This window comes from Cyprinus carpio, chromosome B14 (assembly GCF_018340385.1).
Source record: "Cyprinus carpio isolate SPL01 chromosome B14, ASM1834038v1, whole genome shotgun sequence".
Taxonomy (NCBI): Eukaryota; Metazoa; Chordata; class Actinopteri; order Cypriniformes; family Cyprinidae; genus Cyprinus; species Cyprinus carpio.
Genome location: NC_056610.1, coordinates 26,268,727 through 26,294,436, shown reverse-complemented (window position 1 = coordinate 26,294,436; position 25,710 = coordinate 26,268,727). Strand labels below are relative to the sequence as shown.

Sequence of the window (25,710 nt, the reverse complement as noted above, 5' to 3'; positions counted from 1 at the left end):
TATGCTTGCCCAATGTCCAACAGATTTTATTCTGTTAAAGATAAGAGATCCATGGTTAGAAGAAAAAATAAAACAATTTCCAATAAAAACAACCTGCTTGTCTACAAATAGGCCTAAGCAAATGATTTGAAGGACAGAGAAAATATGGAGGTTTTGAATATGATGTTAGTATTGCTATTTATTTAAACTGTAAATTTACCCCTTCATTTGCTAACCTCTTTTCCTGTAAAGTCAAGGACTTTGACATATGGAACTTTTACCCGCTTTACACCTTGACTAGTGAAAGTTATAAAGTCGAATACAATCAGCAATCAAATCTTCCCTGTGTGCATTCTTACTTTAATACAATAAACACTAGTTTACTACTACTATGAAGTATCTAGAAATGTTCACCCAGAGTCATTTGTTTACGTCGTTCCCAAAAACAAAACAAAACTGCACGAAGTACATACTATGAAAACTTTTACAAAGTTGCATAAATACTAAATAAAGTAATAATGATAACTGTTCAAAATAACTCACCCGTGTACAAAATGCAGAAACTCAGGTTGAAGCAGCATGATGATCTCTTTTAAGCACACACATGACAGGAAAAAGGCTGAAAGAGAAAAGAGAGTAAAGAGCAGCATGCATGATCTCTTGCCATTCATTAAGAAGCATGCCTCAGCAGAGTAAGAGTGTTGCCCGGATTAATTATTACACATTCATTCCAATAAGTAACAAGCTATGAAGCCCTTCCCATACTGCCGGTTTTGCACATCCATCTGCGGTAACATGTCTTCACCTTGAACACCTTGCAGAGGGGAAAATAGACACTGGACACTTCCTGATGGTTTTATTTGTCATGCATTGTCCTTTTCATGAAACCCGACTGTTGCTTAAAGCTGGTGCAATTTCATGACATGCCATTTCAAAAGATATGGGTTAATGGCAAATATATAAGTCATTTCTTTGTAGTCAATATAGCGTGGATTCAGGTTGATTGGGACATTTTCCCCAGCAATCTCAATGGCGAGGAAAGTGTCCCCCGTTATGAATTAAAAACCTTATGATACGGTAATATAATATAACTACGATACAGATAATTAGTTGCTGGTGTTATTGTGTCGTTTCACCCCTTCTATAGTAGCTGATCATTGGTGGTAGTGCGTGTACACCACAACAGCGCAGCTGCTAGTCGCTCAGCAGCAGAGAAAGCGATTTGTGTCGTGTTGCGGCTTTCCGTACGATAGATGGTGTGTTCTTGCATGATGTCAACCCGCAGTGGCCTGAAACAAATGTAAGTAGCTGTATTGAAACGTGACGTGGCAAGGGCTTATTAACGATTAAATTAAGTCAATATACTCGTTCCTGATACCTAAGAAAAGGCGCTAGTTATTTTAAAAAGAAAATTTCTAGCTAGAAATACTTGCTATGCCTAGGCAAAAGAATAATTAGCTGTTGCTGGAGGCTGTTCAGTGTTATATCCTGCCAGCTAACTGACAATTAATCATGTATCTATCAGTATAAATATCACAGGCTCTGCTGCCCGCTACACTTAGTTTAAATATATTTTATCAGTCAGATTTGAATATGTTCAGGGTGTAGGAATGATACTATTGATTACATTGTCCATGCCAGATAGGTGTAGAGTCCGCTAAATCTGGCTGTTTTCGAGCTGCAATGATTTTAGTATCTACCCAAACTGTATGGCTTAGTGTGTGTGTGTTGTGTGTGTGTGAGTTGTGTGTGTGTGTGTGTGGTGTCTTGCTGGTATTAATGGTAAAGCATTTATGATACTAAAGCTTTTTCTGACTGAAAATGTTTTTATATTTATGTTCTGTGTATCTGTAAGGTAGTTGTTATACGGAATCTTTAATAAACTCATTTTCAGCACAATGGCTCTGAGAGACCTCGTACCGTGGTTCATGCAGCTACCGTGCGCTGTGGAAATGGGGTTTGCACAGGACGACTTCAGAGCGTTAAGTGAGTGACATGTTTATCTACTGTGACACTGATGTTTACACACACGGCGGTAGTATCTCCGTACTTCCCTCTCAAATTCCGTCGATTGTATCTGCTTTGTAGGGAGAAGGCCGTAAGCAGCAATACTCGGCGTGTGACCACGTCGATGCGGCAATGGTCGAGTCACGCAGCAGATTCTGAGACTTCGTCGCCGGAGAATCATCATACTTGTTTCTCATGTATATGCTGATTGTTAAGTTTTTCTTAGGAATATGGCACATTTTTATTCGAGTAGGAAAAGAGCAATATAGATTTTATTGTATTGACCACGTAATAAGATTTCTAAATGGCCACAATAATATCTGTTATATTTAATTAACTAAGAATTTTGAATCCAATTTTTTTTTTAAAACAAAAAACCGTTTTTGAAGTTGCCTTTACTATTTAGTGTCAACGTACCACGCAGGTATCCTTCGCCCTGTCGGGCGAGCATGAGAATGAGCCAGATATAGCATGATTCCTTAAGGTTGCCGCCTGCTGGACAGTAACTCTCGGCACCACAGAAGTACCAGTACAGCGCAGTCCGCCCTACCGTAAATCTCCCTGCAATGTAGGTTGATCCTCTTATGATTCTTCTCCTCAATTTCTAGGGAGCATTGCGCGCCCATCAGTTCTTCAACAACATGTTCCTTCTCTGTCTTCGCTCTTTGCTGTTTTGACTCACTATATAAACGCCACTGAATTGCTGTTTGAGCCAAATGTGAGCTTCGGTCTGCAATGTACAGAATTTGGGAGGAGCTTGACCACATAGTCCGGTTTGTGCTTGATGTGCCATGCTAGACCTTAAAACTGTTAAAGTTTCCTTGTTCGCTTTGACAAAGCACCACATTTAAAACAAGGCGGATTAAAACCGTAATTGGCGTTTCCGCCTGATACGCAGACCCTGGAGAGATTGATGAATGGCCTAGCACAGGAGTAAGCTCAAGAGAGATTCTAAGAGAGCGAAAGGAGTAATAGAAGAGAAAATCATAGAGGGAAACGGAGCTGCCAATTAGCCTGCTGCCAGGGTTAAACAGAAGCTTCAAGATGATGAGGCAATTGATCGAAAAGCTAGGCGGGGGGCGCGGACCAGCGCCAGGAAAGAGAAGAATGGAGGAGCAAGCTTGCCAATAAGACGAACAGGATGCAATGCCTGTTTAACATCTGTGTTGTGAACTCAGACAACTTTTCAGTAAAGGGAGATTTTCACTCTGAGATGAGTTCACTAGTGTCTTATTCTTATCATTTTCTCATCCATTGCTGTTTTAACGACAAATGCAATTACTGAAAAATGAGAAACTCCATTGCAGTTTGTGTCAAAGAGAAGCCAACAATGGTTGTTAGAGACTAGTGATAGAGAAGAGGAGGAATGCAGGTGAGAAAAGAATTCTTCCGCTTCTCTACCTGATAAAGTAATTTACCGCTTGGCATAACTATAAAACTATATATTCGTTATAAAAAATGCGCATAATGGAGTTATACATTTACATTACTTTTCCAGGTCTAGAAATTATACATTTAAAATTAAACTGTTATAATTTTTGAAAATAATTGTTTCTTTATAGAAAAACATTAAACAAGAAATGTATTGACTTTTGTTTCTTCTTTAAAATCTCATTAAGTCATCTCATTTTAACCACTGTGTAATTTTAACCTGTGATCCTTTTTTTCCTCAGGCAGCAGTTAAAGAAAAGATTGCACGAGACAGAGAGGATAGGGCACTAAGAAGGTCTTAATTTGATGCTTTTTGCTTTTGCGCCACTCACATTACTGCCGCATTATCTTGTGGCCTATCTACTAGTATATCAAGTATAGAAATAAGAAATAACAAAAACGACGGCTCCGTGCAGTTTGGAGGCGGTTCAGCACGCAAGCACGTGTTTGTCATCTCCGCTCCCATTCGTCTCTTCGTGAAGAAATACCCCTCTGCAGTCTCTTCACCTGAGGACCAAGGGCCTCCTCCTGCTAAGAAGGACTAGAGTGACTATGATACAGGGTTGTCGGGGCGGAGGGGTACAAGGTACTGGCACAAAATGAAACACCTTGGCACTCATTACCATTAGTTAGTGCCCAAGTAGACCTGAGGGTCCAGGATGTTGTTGAATGACTGAAATCATTTAAAATGGATATTTATAGATACTTTAATGACAAATGATTCCACAAATGTGTATATATATATATATATTAAGATCATCTAGAAGTCAACCTCCTTCTCTCTTACCCTCCTCTGGTCATAAGGTGCGTCTTCTAACATGGATCCACCTTGAGCACTGTCTCAAGGCTCATGAACTCCTGGCTGCTGTTAGAGTCTATATTCAGATACCACGGGAAAACGGCGACAGGTTTCAAACCCTCATCACCCCGTATCCCAGATTGTGGTACACAGATCTAAGACATGAAAAACCCCTTTGTGAGCTGGGTAAGAATTTCTAGAAGGTTGATGTTTACCTGGTGATATAGAACTAAAATGATCACAGTTCTTTGTCCTCTGAGTAAGTAGTAATTTTATCTTCCACTAATTTGAATTTGGGCTTAACATCTGCCGTTTATGTAATTGGATCTTTTTTTTTACTACTTGACAGGTTTGGTGCCTTCCGCCGTCCTTTTGGTTACGCAACCCAGAAATGAAGCAAAATAATAATAGAAACAAGCTGTTTTTCTTCCAGACGTCAGTGCCAGATCAAACGGATTCACTCATAGGATCATGGACTTGCTACTTAGGCAATGATTCCACTTAAAGCGCCAAACCTGCAATGAATGTGATCATTATTTCATTAAAACTATAAACCTGTTACGAGTACTGCTTTAATAAAGGGTCAAGAGGTGAGTTTTTCACAATGATGAACATTGAGAAACTGCTGTTAGCTTTCTGTTCTGTTCTGCGGGCACATGGAAAAAAGAGACATTTTCCACATTAAACAATAAAATCTTAACTACTCATCTTCAGTTTTTATGATTTGAATTTTAGATATTGGCGTTGGAAATAAAGGCAAAATCTGTAAAGAATCAGAAGCTTCTGATCACTTGCATATACAGTGACTATTAGCTCTTAAAATATATTATCAATATCAAGAATAAGTGCTATAACCAAATTGTTGGAGAAAAGGGTTAAAAAAACCTTTAACATAATCAGAGTGATTATAGTAGCTTATATCAGAATTGCATATCAATCAATAACTCAAATTTACCTTTACTATGTGAGTATGCAGTGGTTGTTCCTAACCTTCTGATAAATGCACACAGATTGTTTTATATACTTTAATAATACATTTAATATTTAATGATACAATTAATAATAGTTTAATAAAAAAAAATTAGGCCCTGGCTGAGAACCCTAGATGTAAAGATGAACGATTAAATTCTCTTCAACATCGGTGGCAAAGTCATGAAAGTAAAAACTTTACAACATATTTGAATTTAAAAAAATTTTTGTGTGTATTATATTTTATTAAAATTATAAGATGGGTGGAGTGCACAACAAACTGAATTTTAAACATTTAAAAAATAACTTCGTACAAAATGGTCAACTGAAAAAAATCGTTCACATATACATTTCAGGGAGTCAATAAATTGACATGTTCATCAGTATAAATTACTTTACTTACAGCATGAACACGATGTATGATATAATATGCTATATCTACAAATGCATTTTTAGGATGTAAGGTTGGCCACTTAGTACAAAAAAACTCAGGAAAGAGACGGTAACATCCTTTAAAAACACAATAATAGGTTTGGTACATTTTATCTCTCCACATTCTGACACTGGCTCAAGTTACGCACCTGGCTGCGGCTTTTGGAGGACTGAGGATGTTGAGTGGATCACATGAAGCAGCACCCCAGACCTCCGCTCTTGAAGGGACTTAGCTGGGAGGGTAGTACTGAGATAGTACTGGTTTCCCACGGGTTCTGGTAGCTGCTGCCATAACCCTCCAATACTGTTGCTGCTGACACACAGGGAGCAATTCTATTTTGTATGACAATACACATTTTAAATCAAGATGGCATTGGTCGTTTAATCTTTTAAAAGCTTTAACTGCCAAGGCCGTGATTGGAGCTGCTGGGTAATGCAAGTGCTTTAGCCATACAACGTTTAAATGTGGGTCCATGTCATCATTTAACCTGATATCCAGCTGCCATAACATCCCGAGTATGATCACGTAATCGTTGTCCTCCTCCGCCCATCATAAGAGGGATGGTGGCGTTCGTCTCATGTGAACATGAGGGCATTGTGTGGTGGAGCCGGTCTGTGGGCACGTGGTCAATGCTGTATGCATTCATATCCATTTATGCCTCATCTTTTCTGTATCAGCGAGCCCGTTATCACGCTATTATAGGGGAAAACAAACTCAACATCTTAAAGAGGCTTGTCACAAAAACGAAATGGTCAGAAGTAGATCTCTGGGGTTCTTTGTTTTTTTTCGAGCTCAACCCAGTGCTCTGGCTTGTCTCTTTGCATCATGTTTCCGCTCAGCAGTTTCTGGTGGCTCTTCCCAATACACGTGCTCAACAATCATCTGATAAAATACAAGAATGAATGTAAAGGAGGGCCGACTGTTATGCGTTTATTCACTTTTTTAAACTTTAGTAGAATCTGTAATGTTGCTGTTTTGAGCATAAAAAAAAGCATCTGCGAAAAGTTGCAAAGCTCTAAGGAGTCGCAACTTCTTAAAAGGAGTTATTTTCATTGAACAAGAAATCACTTTTCAAATCTACACACGAACGACCAATCCGTTTGCTCCACTCCTTCACAACCGACTTATATTGTCGTGGTGTATCTGTGTCTTGCTTTGTGTGACGACTCCACAAATACCGACGGAATGGGCAAGACCTGTCTTTCAGGTTCCTGGCACTAGAGAAAGGCAACCGCGTGTTATCTACTTATGGTCCGGCCAGACGCGCTAGGGTTCTAAAATACTATGAACGAGGGACTTAGAGTTGTATACTAATCTATGGCCGGTTGATTTTAATTGTTTCTCCAATACTGATTTGATAGTGACCTCTCTCTGGCCCATATTTACTCCCGTTGCCTGCTCAGCCGCAGCGCTATGGTGAGAAGCAGGACATTTCCCGCCAGGCGCTGAGTGCTACCAATCACAACACAGACTGGCCCAGTTTAACCAATCACAGCCCATCTCGTATTCCAGAAGGCTGGCTTTATTTGATACAGGAAACTTTCCAAGCCGTTCATACCAGACTGGGAAGAGGTATTGTGATAATGTAAGAATCTGTAAAAAAAATGTATTTTTTGAACAACATAGTAATGAGAGCCTGTTCATGTACACCCCAAAACAAAATCAAGACTTTGTAAAAGAGCATATAAGACCCCTTTAAGGAAACATTTAAGTAAACTTAGTATAATAATATATTTGTAATGTAACAAATAGTATACATGTTTTAGCAACTAGTGCGAAGCTACCCAGAATGCTTTGATTATTCTGACCTCTGTACTGGTGGTCCCAAAGTACTCAGGCAATTGCAGGCCACGTTGGGAGGAAAAGGATATTTGGTCTTTGGGGAGAGAGGAGCAGCAACGGCTTTGGCCACACACTGCAGGAATCCCACCTCCATTAGACCGCAGGTCACCTGACATCTCCAGCTCCAGAAGGTTGTGATACAATCTTACTACCGTTATCCTGAGGATCCAAATCCAAGAGTCATCAAATATTGGTTTTTTGTGGTGCATATATATGCGACAATTTTTCTGTAAATACCACTCAAAAGTTTTGGGTCATTATGATTTTTTTTGAAAGAAGTCTCTTATGCACACCAAGACTGCATATATTTTGATCCAGTAATACTGTTAAAAACAATAATACTGTAAAACTGTAAGCCTTGGAATTATAAGGTTCTATCTACAACTTATTTACATTATGTAATTATTCACATATTCTTATTCTGTGACAACTTATTTACATTATGTGAGGTTTCTTTTGTAAGCTGTGTACATTTTGGGCCTTTTTATTTTAGAAAACAAAAAGAGTTCTATCTACAGTCTATGGAACGCAAAAACTTTGAAGCCTCAATATCTCAAAAAACTTGCTTAGAATGCAGAAAGAACCCTCTAATTCCCAAGGCTGGCGAAATGTATGTTCAGCAGCCATTACTCCAAGTCTTCAGTGTTCACATTACTCCTTCAGAACTAATTTCTTCTCTTTTGATTATTAGTGGTGAAAACATTTAAGTTGAATGTTCCCTCTAAGCTGCAGACTTCTTAAGTTGTGACTGTGCAGGAGACATAATATGCCACGCACAGGACAAAGGCAAAAATGTGGTTGTAGTAGTGTGCAAACTCTACTACATGGGGATGTTTTAGGTAACTGTAAAAGAATTCACATGTTCACGTTGTTTGAAATTATTTATTTAAAACATTTGTTTATATATATATATATATATATATATATATATATAATATATTCATATATATATATATATATATATATAGATATATATATATATATATATATATATATATTAATTATATAAAGCCTAATAAATTAATGACCGCAAAAAGGGAATTCGTGAGCAATAACTTGCTTCATTTTTTGCATATTAGCTTATATTATATTTCATTATATTATATTATTATAAAGAATTTAATGTTCTGCATGATTGTTCTGAATGATTTTAATACAATTTCCTGGTAAGTACCAGCACTGTTAAAACTGGGTTCCAAATTAAATATAAATAGCACATTAAACTTTAAACACTTTGGGGGTGTGTGCTGTAGAGGTCTGTATGAAGAATGTTTTTGTTCAGGTGGCCGAAATGTTTTGCCTTAGCAAGAATATTTTGCTTAGTTGCTAATATTTTTGTGGAAACTGATTCTTTAATGAATAGAAAGTCCAAAATAACTACTTACTTGAAATAGAAATATTTTGTAACATTATAACTGTCTTTACTGGTACTTTTGTTCAATTAATGCATATTTGCTGAATAAACCTTTTTTTTTTTTTTATCTTACTGATGCCAAACTTTCAAATGGTAGTGTGTATAAAATGTTTAAACGCTGGTATTTTACCGGACTCCTGCTCTATGGCTTCCTGTAGAACAGTGCGGGCCCTGGAAGGGCTCTTGCACAGCTTGTGTAGAAAGCGAGCCAGTTTGATGGAGTAGAAGGCATGGAGTTGAGGGTTGTCTTTACTCTTCTCCACCGTCTCCTTCAGCAGTGCCTCCGCCACATCCAAACGCCCTGCTCTCCGCTCCAGACCCACTCTTCTCAGACGCACCGCAGCCAAACCAGGCACTGTCATCTCTAGTGATTCTAGAATACGCTGTGCCTCAGTAATATTACCTAAGGGAGGGAAAGAAAATCAAGTGAGAGAGTGTAATGTACACAATCTGCAGTAGCTGAAACAAATCCACATTTCTATGAAATATGTTTTACCGTTTTATTTTCTATGCTAACTTATCGTCTCACCATGTTTTTCCTCAAATGAAGCCCACTGAAGGGTGGATGCTGTGTTTGTTACGGAAGATGGATTTCACAAGCTCTGCAGTACACATTACGCACCTCCTCCAGCCCGTGTGGTGCCAGGTAATGCACATACTGTAACACACATAATAGCTTACAAAATGCAACAAAAATGTCAACAATATTATAAAACAGACCATCATGATCTTTAATAACTGGTTGTTTGGATCTCCCTTCTATACTTACTTTGTTCCAGAATTCCTCATAGAGCGCACAAGCAATGAGACAGCGTGGGGTCAAACAGAATTAGCACTCTATTTGTGCCCAGCTACACACTCTTGTTTTGAGCCGTCATTGCCTCTCCACTCCTTGCCAGCCGCCCCTTCAGCATCCACTGCTGCGGTTTCAGCTTCTGAAATATCTCCCAGTCCAGATAGCCCTGCCAGGCTTTCAGCTGGGCTCTATCCAGAGCCTTCACATGGAAATAAGGTCTTTTAATCTGGAAAAAAAAAGAGCGAAGGAATATCAAGCAACAGGAGGGTAAATTGACAGAAAGCACTTCCTACACAACCATAAACAGTTCAAGTTTGGGTCAGCAAGATTTGTAGATATTTTTGAAAGTCTCTTTATGCGATTACAAATATTACAGTTTATTTTGAGGTAGATAATATTTTAGTGGAAAATTCTATTCATTCTATTTGTGTAGAAAGCTCAAAAGAACCAACATTTATCGAAATAGAATTTTTGTAACAATGTAAATACCTTAACTGTCATTTTTTAATCAATTTAAACCACATACTATATTCATTTCTTTACCAAGAATATACGACTATCATCAGCCAAATCTGGTGGGTTAGTTATTTATTTTTATAGATAACATCATTGTGTTTCCTCAACCTCTTTCTGAGAAACCTTACAGCATTCTTCAAACGTTCCATCTCTTCTTGACTTCCTGCTTCATTTTGTTGGTACAATTCCTCTCGGCTGACATTAGGAGCTCCCTGCCTCTTCTTGCACTGCTTCTTCCTGCATATAAAAAACATGTTAAAAGATTAAAACGATCATCTCGTAGAGTGTCCCACATCAGTTGAAGAAGACCTTCTATTACAGATGAAAAAGATGTGAGTTACCGAGTCCTTGCCATTGTCTGCAGGCTCTTCCTCCCCAGGCGGTGGTCCTCTCTTCTTCTTCAGCACTGATGTCAGGATCTCTCTTTCTTGGCTTGAATCCTGGCTCTGTTTGTACTCATTCCTCCACCTTACTGTACTCTCAGGGGACAGGACATCCTGAGGCGGGGTGGGAGGTTAGGTGAGCTTTCAGTCTGACAGAGGAGAACAGAAATTCAGAGAACATCAGCCTTGTTCAGTGTAAGGGTCATCATGATTTTTTTTATGGACTCTGAAAGCAAAAGAATTTTTGTGATATTTTGGTGATCTGGATTTGATGTTGTTTAACTGCAGGTGTTTGACAGTTTACCAATTAGGCTTTTTTGTTGATGCATTCAGCTGCATCTAAATATAAAGGGGGGGAAAGAGATCACAGAATATGAGCGTGAGAAGAAATGGTAACAAAATTCTCACAAATCCATGCGTGTTGTTGTGTGTGTGTGTGTGTGTATGTGGATTATGTGCCTCAAATCTAAAAAATTGTGAGAGGAAAAAAAAAAAAAAAAAAAAAAAGATGTTAAAAATATACAAATATGAGTCTATGAGTATAGCATACTTTTCATAGGTGTGTGTTGTTAGAACTGTGTGGGGGACCCCTCAGTACTACTCGGTCATAGACGCCGGTCATGAAAATCAGGTTGCCCTGCTCCTTCTCCCACTCGGCGTACAGATCCCACAGCCTGTCTGAATGGAAGTCCCAGCCAGCGACTGCAACTGGCCTCCTCAAACACACTGAGCAAAGGACAAGACATTACTTATCATGTTATATTGTTTCTTGAAAAATGTTTTATTTTGCTGTTGGTAAGAATAATGTTTTTAAAGTTACCATGAAATCAAAATTGACCACTCTTATTTTTTAGGAAATGTTACCTGTCAGGTCACATGAAAGCGCAGCAATTAGCAAACAACAACTGTCCAATCAATTCCAGATGGACAAAAGTACCCTTTTTTCTCATTTGAGAAGCCGTTTCACTGGATATACATCCACAACAGGGATAAATAAATGACACAGTTTCTTTTTAAGATAAGTTTTAATAAAAGTCTGAAATACACTCACAACTTTTCAAATCTGAACAGATTTTAAAACACTTGCCAACTTGTAAATGATTACAGGGAAAAACTGAAGGATAAACAGATTTACCACAACTTTCATGTTGTTCTGAACACAACAAACTAATGCAGAAACATGTACCTCATTGCCAGGAGATGCATGACAAATATAAACAAAGTGTGTTGTAAAATTGATTGAAAAAATATCAATCATGTTTATATTCCTCTGACAGGACGAATTTCATAGCCTGATGCAAAAAAAAAAAAAAAATACTTTAACTAGTGTCAAACTTGTACAATCTGTAATCGGTCGGCAATTATCTGAGTAAAAATTGTGTGCAGTGTATTGCAACCTTAATTGTGCATATTTGCTTTAACTGTTAAAGAGAATAAACTGTATGATAAAAGTATTAACGGGATAGTTCACCCAAAAGTGAAAACTCTGTCATTAATTACTCACCCTCAGTAAGGACCTCTGTTCATCTTTGGCAATAGAAATTAAGATATTTTTTGATGAAATCCAGGAGCTCTCAGACCCTCCATAGACAGCAAGGGTCCTCCCACGATCAAGGTCCAGAAAGCTAGTAAGAACATTGTTAAAATAGTCCATGTGACATCAGTGGATCAACTGTAATTTTTTTATAAAGCTACGAGAATACTCTTTGTGTGCAAAAAAAACAAAACAAACACAATCTTTATTCAATAATCTTCAACAATTCTACCTTTCTGGATCTTGATCGTGGTAGGACTCCTGCTGTCTATGGAGGGTCAGAAAACTCTTGGATTTCATCAAAAATATCTTAAATTGTGTTCAAAAGATGAATAAAGGTCTTACGGGTTTGGAACGACATGAGGGTGAGTAATTAATGAAAGAATTTTCATTTTTGGGCGAACTAACCCTTTAAGATACTAAATAGGATTAAACTTTCCCTTTCCTTTTACTTGTTTGTAAAACACTTGCCTCAGTTTTGTTTCTGGTCAGATAGCGCTTTGACAAGATGCAACGAATGTTCCTCAATAAACTCTGCCTATATAGTATCATCATGTGTCTCTCGCCTCTTGCTCTTTTTCTTTCTATTCCCTTGCAAAGTATAACATCGGCATCAATGCCAACTGACGTTCAGACAAAAAGAGAAAGAAAACTAGTAACAAACTGGGTCACTAACAATATCACAGAACAAAAAATGGAAGCACGAAATTGCATCCTGGAAAAAAAAAAAAGGCTGCCAGTTTGTAAGTGGTACCTGCGGATGCGCTGTGTTGACTCAGGCAGGTTCATGTTGAGCGTTCCCAGCAGCAGGTTGATGAGTGAATCGCAGAGATCAACACTGCGAGGGATTGCCTTCAAACCTCGTTCACACACCTGTCAACGGACCCAAATACAGATTTACATCTCCCTAATAATGTACAAGATCATCTTTAAATAGACAGAATTACAGAAAACGTGAATACAAATAGTATGCAAAGTAATTTATATGTTTTGGATTGTTCCTGTTCTTTGTATTTTGACCTTGAAAATGTCCATCTATGCAGGCGCTCCAACCTCTTCCAGCCTTATTGATGTTACCGGCCCGTCTCTCAAGATCCGCAAAACTTTTTCTCCAGTAACCGTAACACCAGCGGAAATCGCAGCAGAGAAACGCATTCAGGGCTTGACGGCAATCTCTCAGTGGCCCTGCGATTTAAATAATGAAAAAAATTGAAAACCACCTAACATTTTGGTGCCCGCCGCCCAATAATGAAACACTGCAAATCCGAATACAAACACATTCACCTCTTTGTTAACAGTACTTGCAGCGATGTCAGATCCGATGTTGACAATCTTGAGGATTTTCAGCTGGTCAGTTCCAACAGCCTCTGGAAGTCTGCAGGCATCTCTCCCTCTTCTCCTCTTCTCTCCTTCGGGCTGTGTAGGGGGTTGGCGGGACGCCGGTTCCTCCTCCATCTGCCACCCATCTCTGCTGAAAAATTTTTTCCTTTAAAAAAAAAAAAAAAAAAAAAACCATCTGTCTTGTAGGGAGGTCCTGCAGCCTTCAGGCTCAGAAAAGCTCTGTCAATGAAAGTGCGAGGTATTGAGTAAACAGACTACATCAAACAGGTGCTACAGCCTTAATTCCGTATTGAGTTAGTGTGGGATTTATGATGCAGAATATAGGGTTAAATATAGTCCACTGATATCACCGTTAGTAAAACTGAATCTCCCTTGGTTCTCGCTATACCCTTCACTGGAACACAAAGTGGTTAACGTTACCTATTTCGTTGACGACAAGGTGCTTTATTTTTATTTAACCGTTTATAAAGGTTAGTCTGCAGCAACTTAATCCCGTATTACTTTTAACATAAGAATTGTCAAATGACGTTCTACGGAGATAAACAAAGCTCACGTTTGATGACAATCAATAAATCACTGGTTAGTCTAGATCGCTAGCGATAATCCATGACGACGCGCTCGGGGAATAACTGAGGCATAAATCTCGTGTAAGGAAATGGAAGACGGGAAACCTCAATCATCCATGATTAAAAACTACTCGTCTTTTATTATGTAAGTTTTAAAGCGGAAGAGAAACCTGAAGGGTTTGTGAGTTTGCCGCGTTGTTTGCCCAGCTCCTCTGTGCCCTCCGCCCGCCAGTTATTGACACACACAACCAAAATGACGCATGGATAAGAGTGCGCCTCATTCATTGTACTCTGTCCGCAGTAGATTGTCGATAGCAAGGTTGTATTCGTCATACCAAATGCTGTATATCCATTAAAATCCCGAAGAGAAAATTAAATAGGTATGTTACAACTGAGTAAAAATGACACATTTTAAATATGTATTTAAATAAAAAAATAAGTACGCCACTTTTGGACCGTACAAAACATGTTCAAAAGCATATTTCAGCACTATTTCTTAATACCCGTTAATCTTAAGGCAGGGGAATAAGCAAACTGTCGTAAAATTGTGTAGTTATGACTCTTAAATACAAAATGTTCTTTTAATATTTTCCATGAATGTGTGGCCATCGAGATGAGGCCACAAACAAACATATGCCGATTGGGAATGGTACAAGTAATTTTTATTTCCATCTCATTTGGAAACACTCATTAATCAGAACTGTAGAACATCACGTTTTTGCCTCACATTTTCATTAGCTTTCAGGGTCACCCTCAAACAATGGAATGAAACGAAGTGAAAATCAGAGCAGTAAGTGTAAGATGGTCCGACGGGAGAATGTTCATCAAAGCTCTCCTTCATTAGGACATTTACTTCAGTCATTATCACAAAATATCAACAATTTCTATAGTGGGATGACAAAAGTAACTTAAATTCATCTCCCCATCACAGTAGATTAGACTGGGAATAATTGGACAGGTTCATTCTGCTGCTTTGCAGGGTCAAAACATAAATCCCCCACCCACACAAAAACAGCACATCCAAGTGCTCTAGAAAACAAAAATACAAGCAATAAGACGAAATAAACTCACCCAGATTTAGTGGGTCTATTCCGCCTTAAAACAATCCAGACCCAAGATCCACATCAAATTAACTAACTAGGCCATAAAGCAAATAAGAGCTTACTTAGTAGTGCCAGTGGAAGAACTTTAAAAAAACTAAACTCTTAACAAACCCCTGATGGGCTCATAGTAAACCAGTTTCAAAGCTTTAAAAACATTTTTATGAACAAACAGAATTGATTCATGAACCTGTTGTGCCGTCTTAATTTTTGAAAATGAGGCAAATAATATTTGCTACAGACCTATCCCACCTGGGTTTCCAGCTGTTGCTCATAGGGTTTAAATACAATGAACAGTCTTATCCTGCTGCCCCCGGAAATTGATTTAAAATCCAATGCATGATTCAGTTAATATCTGACTTTAAAAAAATACTACTAGTTCACTACACAAAATTAAAAACAAAGCTTTTTGGCTTCTGAATGACATTACTAACATTTAAAATGGAAAGATTCACTGTCTGTCATCTTCACTCCTGCCAGTTTGGATCCATCTCTTTTTAGCAACTTGAAAATATCTCTGATCCTCACTGCCACCATTTCTTCACTTTTGAATTGTTTGATGGTTAAGTTGCTCGATGGTTTATGACGGATTCAAGAGGAGAATTTTCAACTGATTGAATTTTTCAAGTGATTTTATTAGATCTCGTGTCATATGGGCCCGGGCCGCTGTAGAAGATCCAGTGACGCTACTGCAAGCAGCACGGGTCCGTCGTTCGGGGGCCCAGCAATCATCCCAGGTTTACTGAGGTTCAGCACCTGACATGGAAGAGTCAAAACTCAAAGTCCACAGGGGGTGTTCTTTTGCCTGTTTCGAGAGATCATGAGAAGATTAGGCATGATTCATATAAAACAATCTGAGGTACATTGAGGTCATTTTCCGCTGTAATACAAGACATTATTTTTTCAGATATTACAATATTCAACATCTTATACCATATCCATTTTAAAAGAAGAACCTTGCTGGGCTTTGCTGGCAAAACCAAAAACCCCGCAAACCCAAAATCAGAACTTTTTCAATCCCTGCTGTATGTTAAGGAAATTACATCGGGGCACAGGTGCTGAGATGAAGGAAAGTATTTTTATGTCAAAACTGTCAATCAAAAATGTCTGGACGATGAAGCCGTTAAAGTAAAGGACCAGATTTAATATAAATACCTGGAGGTGAGAGCATTGTTGCAAAAAGTGGGCTCGATGAATAAATGCTTTCTGTATCATAGTTAAAACTATCGGACATCTCAATGTAAAGGCTCGCCTCAGCAACTTTCTAAAAAGTGTAAATAGGAGAGAATAATTCTTTTTTAAATTCCAGTTCAATCAATTGATACCATTGGTATTATTAGTAATAGGTCTTTACTTAGGGCTAAGGGCCACATACAAGGTTGTAGGGCATTTCCTGCAAAGTGGAAGATTCGATTTACTCGTCCTTCCGAGGGATGATAGAGCCACTGCGCTGCGTTACCGGGATCTTTAAAAAAAACAAAAAACAAAAAAATACATACCCCAATTAAAATAACTCAATCGAAAATATAAAATAGTTTTCTTGGAACAAGGAGATACTCTTACAGAGCCGAGTGTGGACTGGGATGTAGAGAGATTCTTGTTTGTTTGCACCATTGTATTTTTTGAAAGGTGTGGACATCGCACACCAAAACCTGGAAATAGACAAAAGAGAACAGTCGAAGCATGGAGTTAATCATAATATAATATTCAAAATGCTATATATACCTTTGCGTTCATGTTCTAGAAGGTGAAGTTTTTACATGTGGAGCCCGAAAATTAAAACGTTTAAAAGCTTTAGTTCTGTGTCATAAACACACAAAGCTGGTGGTAGACAAGCCACTGGGATAAATATATACTGCGTTCTAGCTAGCAGCATTTTCCTGAAAGAGAGATTTTGATTTAGTATTAAGTCAACAGTATAACCTCTTCGGCTCCAGGCAGATAGGCCGTGACTCCACGAGACCCTTCCTCTGTGACTGGGTGAACCAACAAATCGCTGCCTAAACAACAAAAACAGAACACATTATAAATTACAGACTCACTGATATTAGACTTGATATTAGAAAAAGGTTTTTATAATTTCTCACCAATTAGGAATTCATCATCAATGGTGAAAGTTGCTGTGTCCTTGGGATAATCGACCCAAAGAGGCCTGAGACACGACAGAAAAGAAAAAGTGCATGTAAAATGAAGTAGCACTTATGTATAGAAGCAGATTAGTCTAGTCTGTGTGTGAAATAATGAACAATATCATAAGCAAGCATTCACAGGGGACCTCGGCCTCACCTCACACAGGCATTCCAGTCTTAAAGCCAGAACAGCTGGTGCTCAGCACGGGTAGAAGAGCATAACGCTGGCGGATTACCTCCCCGATGAGCCGTGTTCTCCCGCCCAAACAGCCAGGGGTTCCCGCGCTGCAGGTGTCTAGATGAGCATGGAGCACCGGAAGAATGGCTGATACGCGACCTGCCTGATACCAGCTAACAGAAGCTCAGTGCTAGTTCTTAAAAAGCCACCAACATCAGCTGTATGCAAGAAGAGAGAAATGGTTAGCAGCATGATTACAAAATATAGGCATCTAAGTTGCACACATGTCCACTGCATTATCATGTCATTCATATAGTAGACCATTCAATACAATTTCTCATCCATGTGTGTTTGTTATTAACATTTTGCCTAGTTTGATTGTGCTTTCAGCTAAATAAAACTGCATTATTTATTTTACCATGTTAAAATACATTTCTCCTCTCAAAATCAGTTAAATAAAGTTTGTTTGGGTCTAGTTATTACCACTGAGTATACAGATAATTACTGACCTCCACAAAACGAGATCACAAAGCTTCTCCAAGACTGAGACACATGGAATGGGAAATCTTGAGATGGTCCCATTCAGCTGCATTATCACCAGTCCAAACAGCACCTGATGAAAAACATTCAAACCCAAATGTTTCCGGTTTTCTGCCCCGTCGGAAGCAGATGCGAAGCCTCTCTAATACTAATATTCAAACATGCGATATACATTTGCGTTCTGTTCACAAGTAAAGTTTTTCCATGGACGAAAATTAAAACGTTTAAGCTTTAGTTTATGTCATAAAACCACAAGCTGGTGGTAGAAAATATTACTGGATAAAATATACGAGATTTAGCTAGCATTTCCTGAAAGCGAGAGATTTTGATTTAGATTTAAGTCAACAGATAACCTCCTTCGGCCCAGGCAGATAGGACGTGGCCTCACGGACCCTTCCTATATGTGGACGGGTGAACCAACAAATCGATGCCTAACAACAAAAACAGAAAACACATTATAAATTACAGACTATTCACTGATATTAGATTTATTTTATTTTTGCTAATACTAAAAAGGTTTGAAGTTTAATCTTCTCCCAATTAGGAATTCATCATCAATGGTGAAAGTTGCTGTGTCCTTGAGATAATCGACCCAAAGAGGCCTGAGGGACACGAAGAAAAGAGAAAGTGGCAATCATGTGTAAATGACGTAGCACTTTGACTATACAAAACAAACAATCTAGTCTGTGTGACATAATGATACAATTAGCATAAGCAAGCATTCACAGGTACCTAGCTCACCTCATGACAGGCATTCCAGTCTTATGTGCTTGGTAGAACCGCTGGTAACAGTACGGCGAAGAAGAGCATAAAGCTGGCGGATACCTCCCGGTGAGCGCCGGTCTCCGGCCCCAAACAGACGGGTCCCTGCGCGTGGTGTCTAGCTGAGCTGAGCACGGAAGAATGGCTGATACGCACACCGCTCTGATACCGCGAACCAGAAGCAGTGCGGGGGTTCTAAAAAAGCCACCCAACAATCAGCTGTATGCAAGAAGGAGAGAAATGGTTAGCAGCATGATTAACAAAATAGAGGCATCTAAAGGTCCACACATGTACACTTGCATTCTCATGTCATTCATTATAGTAGGACATTCAACTTTTTATTTATTTTTTGACAATTCTCTATCCATTGTGTGTTTGTTTATTAAATATGTTTGCCCTAGTTTGATTGTGCTTTCAGCTCACTAAAACTGCAATGATTGGATTTTACATGTTAAAATACATTTTCCTCTCAAAATCAGCATAATTAAAAGTGTGTTTGGGGTCTAGTTAATTACCACTGAGTATACAGATTAATTCACTGACCTCCACCAAACGAGGACGCCCCACAAGCCCAAGACTGAGACCACATGGGAAATGGAAATCTTGAGATGGTCCAATTCAGCTGCATATATCACCAGTCAAAACAGCAACTGATGAAAACATTTCAAACCCAAAGTTTCTTCACACAACATGTACAATAAAAATATCACAGTCCTCAAACTTTCATTTCCGTGTGCAAAAGACAACCACATGAATTTACCGTATCTCTGAGAACCAGCAAAAAAGGCTCTGGTCAGAACAAAGAGGCCTTTCAACTCCACCAGATCGTTTGAATCTGACCTTCGGCAGTGGCCTTTGCTGCATGATAATACAAAGAGAAAAATCAACGGGAAAAAAAAGAGAATAACATTTAATTGGAAAAAATTTAATGCAGGTGGTAGAGTATAAAAATATTAGTAACAATGTTAGTGATGTGTGTCACCTTCTCTTCAGTTGGTTCTAAAAATATTCCACATTTTATCATAATAAGTTCCTCACCACGTAAAGTCCATATGATATTGTGGATGGTCTCTGTGCTCCCACTTTCCATGCAGTGCATCTTTGTGCATAGTGACCTCAGGCCCATTGAACACCCCCCAGGGCTCATTCATGTTCATTCCAAGGTAACCCAGAGGTTCTCCATCGAACCCTGAAAAGCCCAACATTTAGTTATGACAATAGGATTTCTTTGCCACCTTTCACATTTAACACTGTGTTTTAACCACATGTGATGTGTCACAAAGTGCAAGGCCTCCAAAATCCGGAGCAGGACATCTCTGACCATTAAGATTTCACAGTGGAATGGAAACCAGTGATTCGACAAATGTCCCCCCTTCACAGTCTTGCTGCAGCCAGGTTTACAGACGAGAAACTTAATTTGTGCATAATTTTAAAGAGCGAACCCAGCACTTTTATACTCTTTTGAAAAAGTCGTATGTAGAGGGAATGCCAGCACAAGACATAAAAACGCATCACCACATCCTGCCTGGGCCTAGAAGGGAGAAAAACAAGAGGTACAGCTACAACATCTGCTTTAATGATTGATTTGCAATTTACTAGAATAATAGAACAAGAATGGAAATCAGTCAAGTTAACACTCTTTTTGCTCAAGAGCATTATGATATAAACTGTTTTCAGATTTTTTTCCTAGTTTAGGGCTTTCACTATGAACAAGACGGAGAACAGAAATTATCTTACCTCATACTGGTCATAAGCGAACATTACTGGCCCACCAGGCCCGCATTTCTGGTTTTGTAAAATCTGGGTACCCAGAGTTTCCTGTGACAAGACCAGAGATGCATTTAAAATACAAAACAATGTAACATTAAGCATCTTAACACAAACACCACTTTTTTGTTGTTTTAATTAAGTGAATTTTTTTATCTATGGTTCAAAAGATTTAAGTCCGTTTTTTGTTTTTTTAAGAAATTAATACTTTTACTCAATAAGGATGCATTCAATTGATCAAAAAGTGAGGAGTAAAGAGTTTTACATTGTTAAAAAAAAGAATTAAGTTTCAAATAAAAACGCTGTTCTTTTCTACTTTCTATTCATCAAAGAATGTCGTAAAAAAAAATATTAAGCAGCACATCCTGCATTCAAAAACAAAAATTCCACCTGGCCAGCACCAGCCTTCATAATTCCTGCCGTCTTTGTTCTTAACATAGAAGTCTTTTAGAAGTAATCTCGTTGTGGATCTTGTAGCCACTATCAACCCTGATGTGGGGGTCTACTATAGACACCATCTATTCAAAACCAAAGATCATCATCACAAAAGAATCCTTATGGAATGTTTAGAAGAAATTAATACAATACTGTAGTTCTACAACAACTTGTGGCTGACCTTGCGTCTCTTGTCCATTAGGCCCTGGAGCATCTCTTTAGGCTGAGGGAACTTGTGGGGATCCCAGGTGAAGTAGCCGCTTGCCATCTGCATGCTCAATATCAAAGCCATATGAAATCATAAGGGATGTCATGTTGGTCAAAGCCTTGGTCCACTTGACTTCACATCTTCCTGGTCATTATAATTCCAGCGGCACTGGTGATAGCCCAGACTGGCGAGGGGAGGGAAAGACTGGGTGCCTAGAAAGTGAAAAAAAGCCCCATAATATCTCTGACTCATGCCTGAAGATGGTTTAGTGTAGTTTAGAGGTCATAGGTGACATTTACCTGTGAGAGAGGCGTATTGTGAGAAGACATCGGATGGTTTGGGCCCAAGCATGATGAGAGACATCGATGATACCGCTCTCAGAGATCCAACGGACCATCTGTCTGTGGTTTCTCACTTGAGCCTTGAACAAAGTCTAGCATCTTACCAAAGACAGTCTGAAAAGAAAGACAATAGTAACAATGAAGTTATGAGTTAGAGTTTTAAAATACACCAGGGATTATAATATAGAGAAGCCTAGTGACCTCTTACCTTTCCGCAGTATTAGAACTGATGTCTACCCAGGTCTCAGCTGCATTAAGCCAGAAAATACCCATGGTCCTCTGTGTGTTATGAGCTAGCATGACAGGTATGGATCCATATAAGGCCATAGGGTATAGAGCTCATACTGAAACACATCTAGGTTATACAGCCTGTATGGATCACCACCACTAGGAAAAAAAAAAAAAAAAAAAACCTTGCTTACCGATTTCATAGGAGGTGTATTTAGATTTCTGTGTATTAAGATGTAAACTCACTCTGTGGTTTTGAGTTTTAGGTCATCAGCATGCTCTGGAATACCATACACATGTTCTACACCAGGCAAGGAGAAGTCTAAACTTATTGATGTGGGGCCTAAAGAAAATATTGAACAATACATATTAACATTTCATTATTGTATGATATTGTGTAATAAAAATTTAAGTCCATCTCTGACAGCCTTGAGGCAATCAATATGCTCTAATATAATACAGTGTACTCTAAAATGTTAGCTGCATTAAACTGTACACACTACTGTTAGAGTTTGGGGACAGTAAGATTGTTTTTTTAAAGAAATCAATACTCTTATGCTGCAAGGATGCATCAAATTGATCAAATGTGACAAAGACATTTATAATCTTGGAACAGATTTATATAACAAGTAAATACTTTTCTTTTTAATGATTTATTCATCAAAGAGTCCTAACAATGTGATCATTTATGACAGTGACGGAATCAAACTAAGGCTTATTGGCTAGTAAAAAAGAGAGAGCAATAAACCTTTCAAGATGCTTTCTATTTCAATAGAAAACACGTGAACACCAATTTAAAAACTGAACTCGTCAAGTGATTTCATGGAAATGTAACTGATGTAGAAATATACCGTTCGGTTTGGTATCTGTGTGAGATTTAAACGTCTTCCCACAGTCCATCTTCCCATCCCCAACCCACTCCATCCTCAAAAATTTTTTTTTTTTTTTAAAATTATTATTTTTTAAATTAGGTACAGTAACAGGACTTGTTTCAGTTCTCAATGGGATGATTATCAGATCACACTTCTTTAGGTTACTACAGTACTTTCACACATATCAGTGTTGCATAACTGCTACATAAAGCTGCTAAACCAGATCTGGTACAGTAACAGGACATGTTGGTTTTAACTGAAGACGTGGCAAGATGACACTGAATGAGGTTCTAGTGTTATTTACCCAAGCACACCCACAAACGCACAAAAACAGCTACTGACCTTCTTGCCTTCATCTTGCTGTTGATCTCCATCTACACTCTCTTTAACCTCCGCACCATCTGCTTGTGCTTGCCTTTGATAACACACCCAACATACAGACAAAAGAGAGAATAACAATAGTAAGGCTTAAGTAGTAAATGGTTTGCATTCACCACTGACATTTACAAAATCTCCTCCACTCTGCAGCAAACTATTCTACACTTTTTCCTGCTTTTGGGAGAGGACAGGGAATTATTTTAACCTAAGCAAGTTGAAAACCACTTTTGGGGTAAACTATCCTTTTAAATCCTTGTAGCAATATAATTTTTTTTTTCCAACTACACTACCGTTCAAAAGTTGTGGGTCAATTAGAATTGAATGCTTTTAATACTTGTTTCTGAGGATCATGTGACACTTAAGACTGGAGGAATGGCTGCTGAAACCATTAATTAAATAAATGCAGCCTTGGGGAGCATAAAAACAAACCAGCAAAAACATTAAAAGCCTTACTGACCCAAACTTTTGAACAGTAGTGTAGAGGTATTCTTCTCAGCTTCCAAATAAAGGCCATTTTAGGAGAGAAAAAACAACTCAATACTCACGTGTCCTTGTGAAGACGCAGGTGCTCAAAAGGCCAGCAGGCCACGCGAGTTGAGGGAGAGCAGCACCTCTGGCCCCTCCATGATGTCCAGCCTAAATGGACGGGCACTAACAATCAACCTCTGGTTCTCTGCTCCCAGAGACAACACAACGCCATTATCGTCCTTGGACAACACTGAGAGACTAGTGAAAGAGAGACACAGAGAGAGACACAAAGACAGACAGGGGAATCAGATGCCAAATAAAAGCAGCAGAAACGAGCTGAGGTTACTAAGAGGAACACAATAAATCATGCATGTGTTCGACTGTTCTCTGAACGTCTTTGTGCACTCTCAAGAGACACACTCACGGCTCAGTAGGAGGCTCTGCTATGAGCACATCTGGCACCTCAAAGCGCGGCTTCAGAGGTTTCAACTCATTTATTTTCACCCGCGTCATATTCCCCTGCAGTCTGTACAGCTCCAACAGCAAGTGCACCTGCAAACAGCATTAGCGTGATCATCCAAAATCCTGGCCTTTGCGCAGGGACATAATCCCAGAACATGTAACAAAGAAGGCCAGAGACTAACTTCCTCTCTGATTTGGCCGTAAATGGGACCAGATAAACCACTGAATATCAAGAAATTCTGCAGATCTTTTAACAAGGAGATTAAAAAAAATACTGTTTTCAGAGGCATCAGTTTAAATGAGAGCATGAAACAGACCTTGTTGTTGTCATTGATGAGCTGGAGGGTCAGTCGGGAGTCAATGAGCTCCAAAGTTTCCAGAAGAGCTCGGTATGGGGACTGACCCGGCTTGAGCGCCCGGCTGACGTCTACGGACAAACAGAGACAAAAATCTTGCATTTCTGCAGCCTTTGCAGATGCAAGTCAAGAACTCTCTCAACTACCAAAACAGAGTATACGGTGGATCATTTCAATTTTACATATTTCAGAATAATACAATAATAAACTAACTTCGCTATTTTTCACGGGATTCTTAACATGCTTCCTAGTTGCACACTGCACAGCTCGTCTATAATGTAGTGATTAACAGTATAACTCTTGACATACTTGCAGAAAGCACTCTGATCACAGGTTTTAAAGTTTCCCCGATCCACAGCAAAGGTGCTGCTGAAAAACAGAGACACACAGACCACAGACAGCAGCCCCATCCTAAAAAAAAATAAAGTACAAGAGAAGAAAGTTTAAAGTAAAATAAACTACTGCATTTGATCATTTTTGAGTAATGAATGGGCAGGGTGGAGTTAACAATAGGGCTATGTGCACTTCCTTATTTCTTGAGAAAAGAGCCATGATTTAACAGCATTTACATAGCGAGTTATTTTTTTTATATTTAACACCTGCACGTGACACAATCTGATATCTTCACTCAAAAAAGCAGCTGGGATGGGATTAGATGCATGTAAAAACAACGGGCATAATTTAAAAAAAAAAACGCTGTATTTTCTCAACGAATGTATTATTTTGTATATAGTCGCTCTCTCCATAAAGCTTAACTTCCCTTTTTTAAAACATACCGGTTAATTTTGGTCTCAACTTTATGCTGGATAAAAATAATCTGTAAAACGCTTCAGATTTTATCTAGCATTGCACAGCGATCAATCAACTACAATCTCGACCCCCGAACTGCATTAAAAAAAATAATAATTAAAAAAATTATCAACACCAGGATGATATGAAAAAAAGCTGCAATGCATGCGCAAATACAACATGGCCATATAAAAGATACTCGTTGGTACTACTTTACGTCAACCATAAAGATGTATAAAGACATCATGTCTTATGAATTAAAAGATGACTCGTCAAAAGGCCAGCGATGGCTCAGCCACGCATTCACATCTAACGTTACTGTTTGCTTCCTCGTTCAACACCTGCAGCAGCTTTACAGCCCAGCTCTCACACGAGCTGCCCGTCGGTTAGCTTAAAATAAAGGCAGAGGAAATTTTTAAAAATCCGTAACGACGAATTTATAATGATAGCTTAGTCTTTGTTTTACCTTTCAATGGAGATAACCGCCATCTTGCAACACACACAGCATTAAAGCCCAGCCTCCCGGAGGTCGGTCGGTTTGCGTGTTTGCAGGAACACTATGGGTAACAACCGAATCCCCACAGGCCACACTTACCATGGAAACCAACCCATCTGACATGTATGCTTGTGAACACGAGATTATTGTGTGATGAACCTACATTATATTACAGATAGGCAGGGATCATT

The 25,710-nt window shown here is 38.8% G+C and overlaps 2 pseudogenes; both read right to left on the bottom strand.

The window, feature by feature from the left end:
• Positions 1-4,230: 4,230 nt before the first annotated feature.
• LOC109101545 lies at positions 4,231-13,569 on the bottom strand (annotated as a pseudogene).
• A 2,318-nt stretch (positions 13,570-15,887) lies between these two features.
• LOC122134611 lies at positions 15,888-25,525 on the bottom strand (annotated as a pseudogene).
• Between the last annotated feature and the right edge of the window lie 185 nt (positions 25,526-25,710).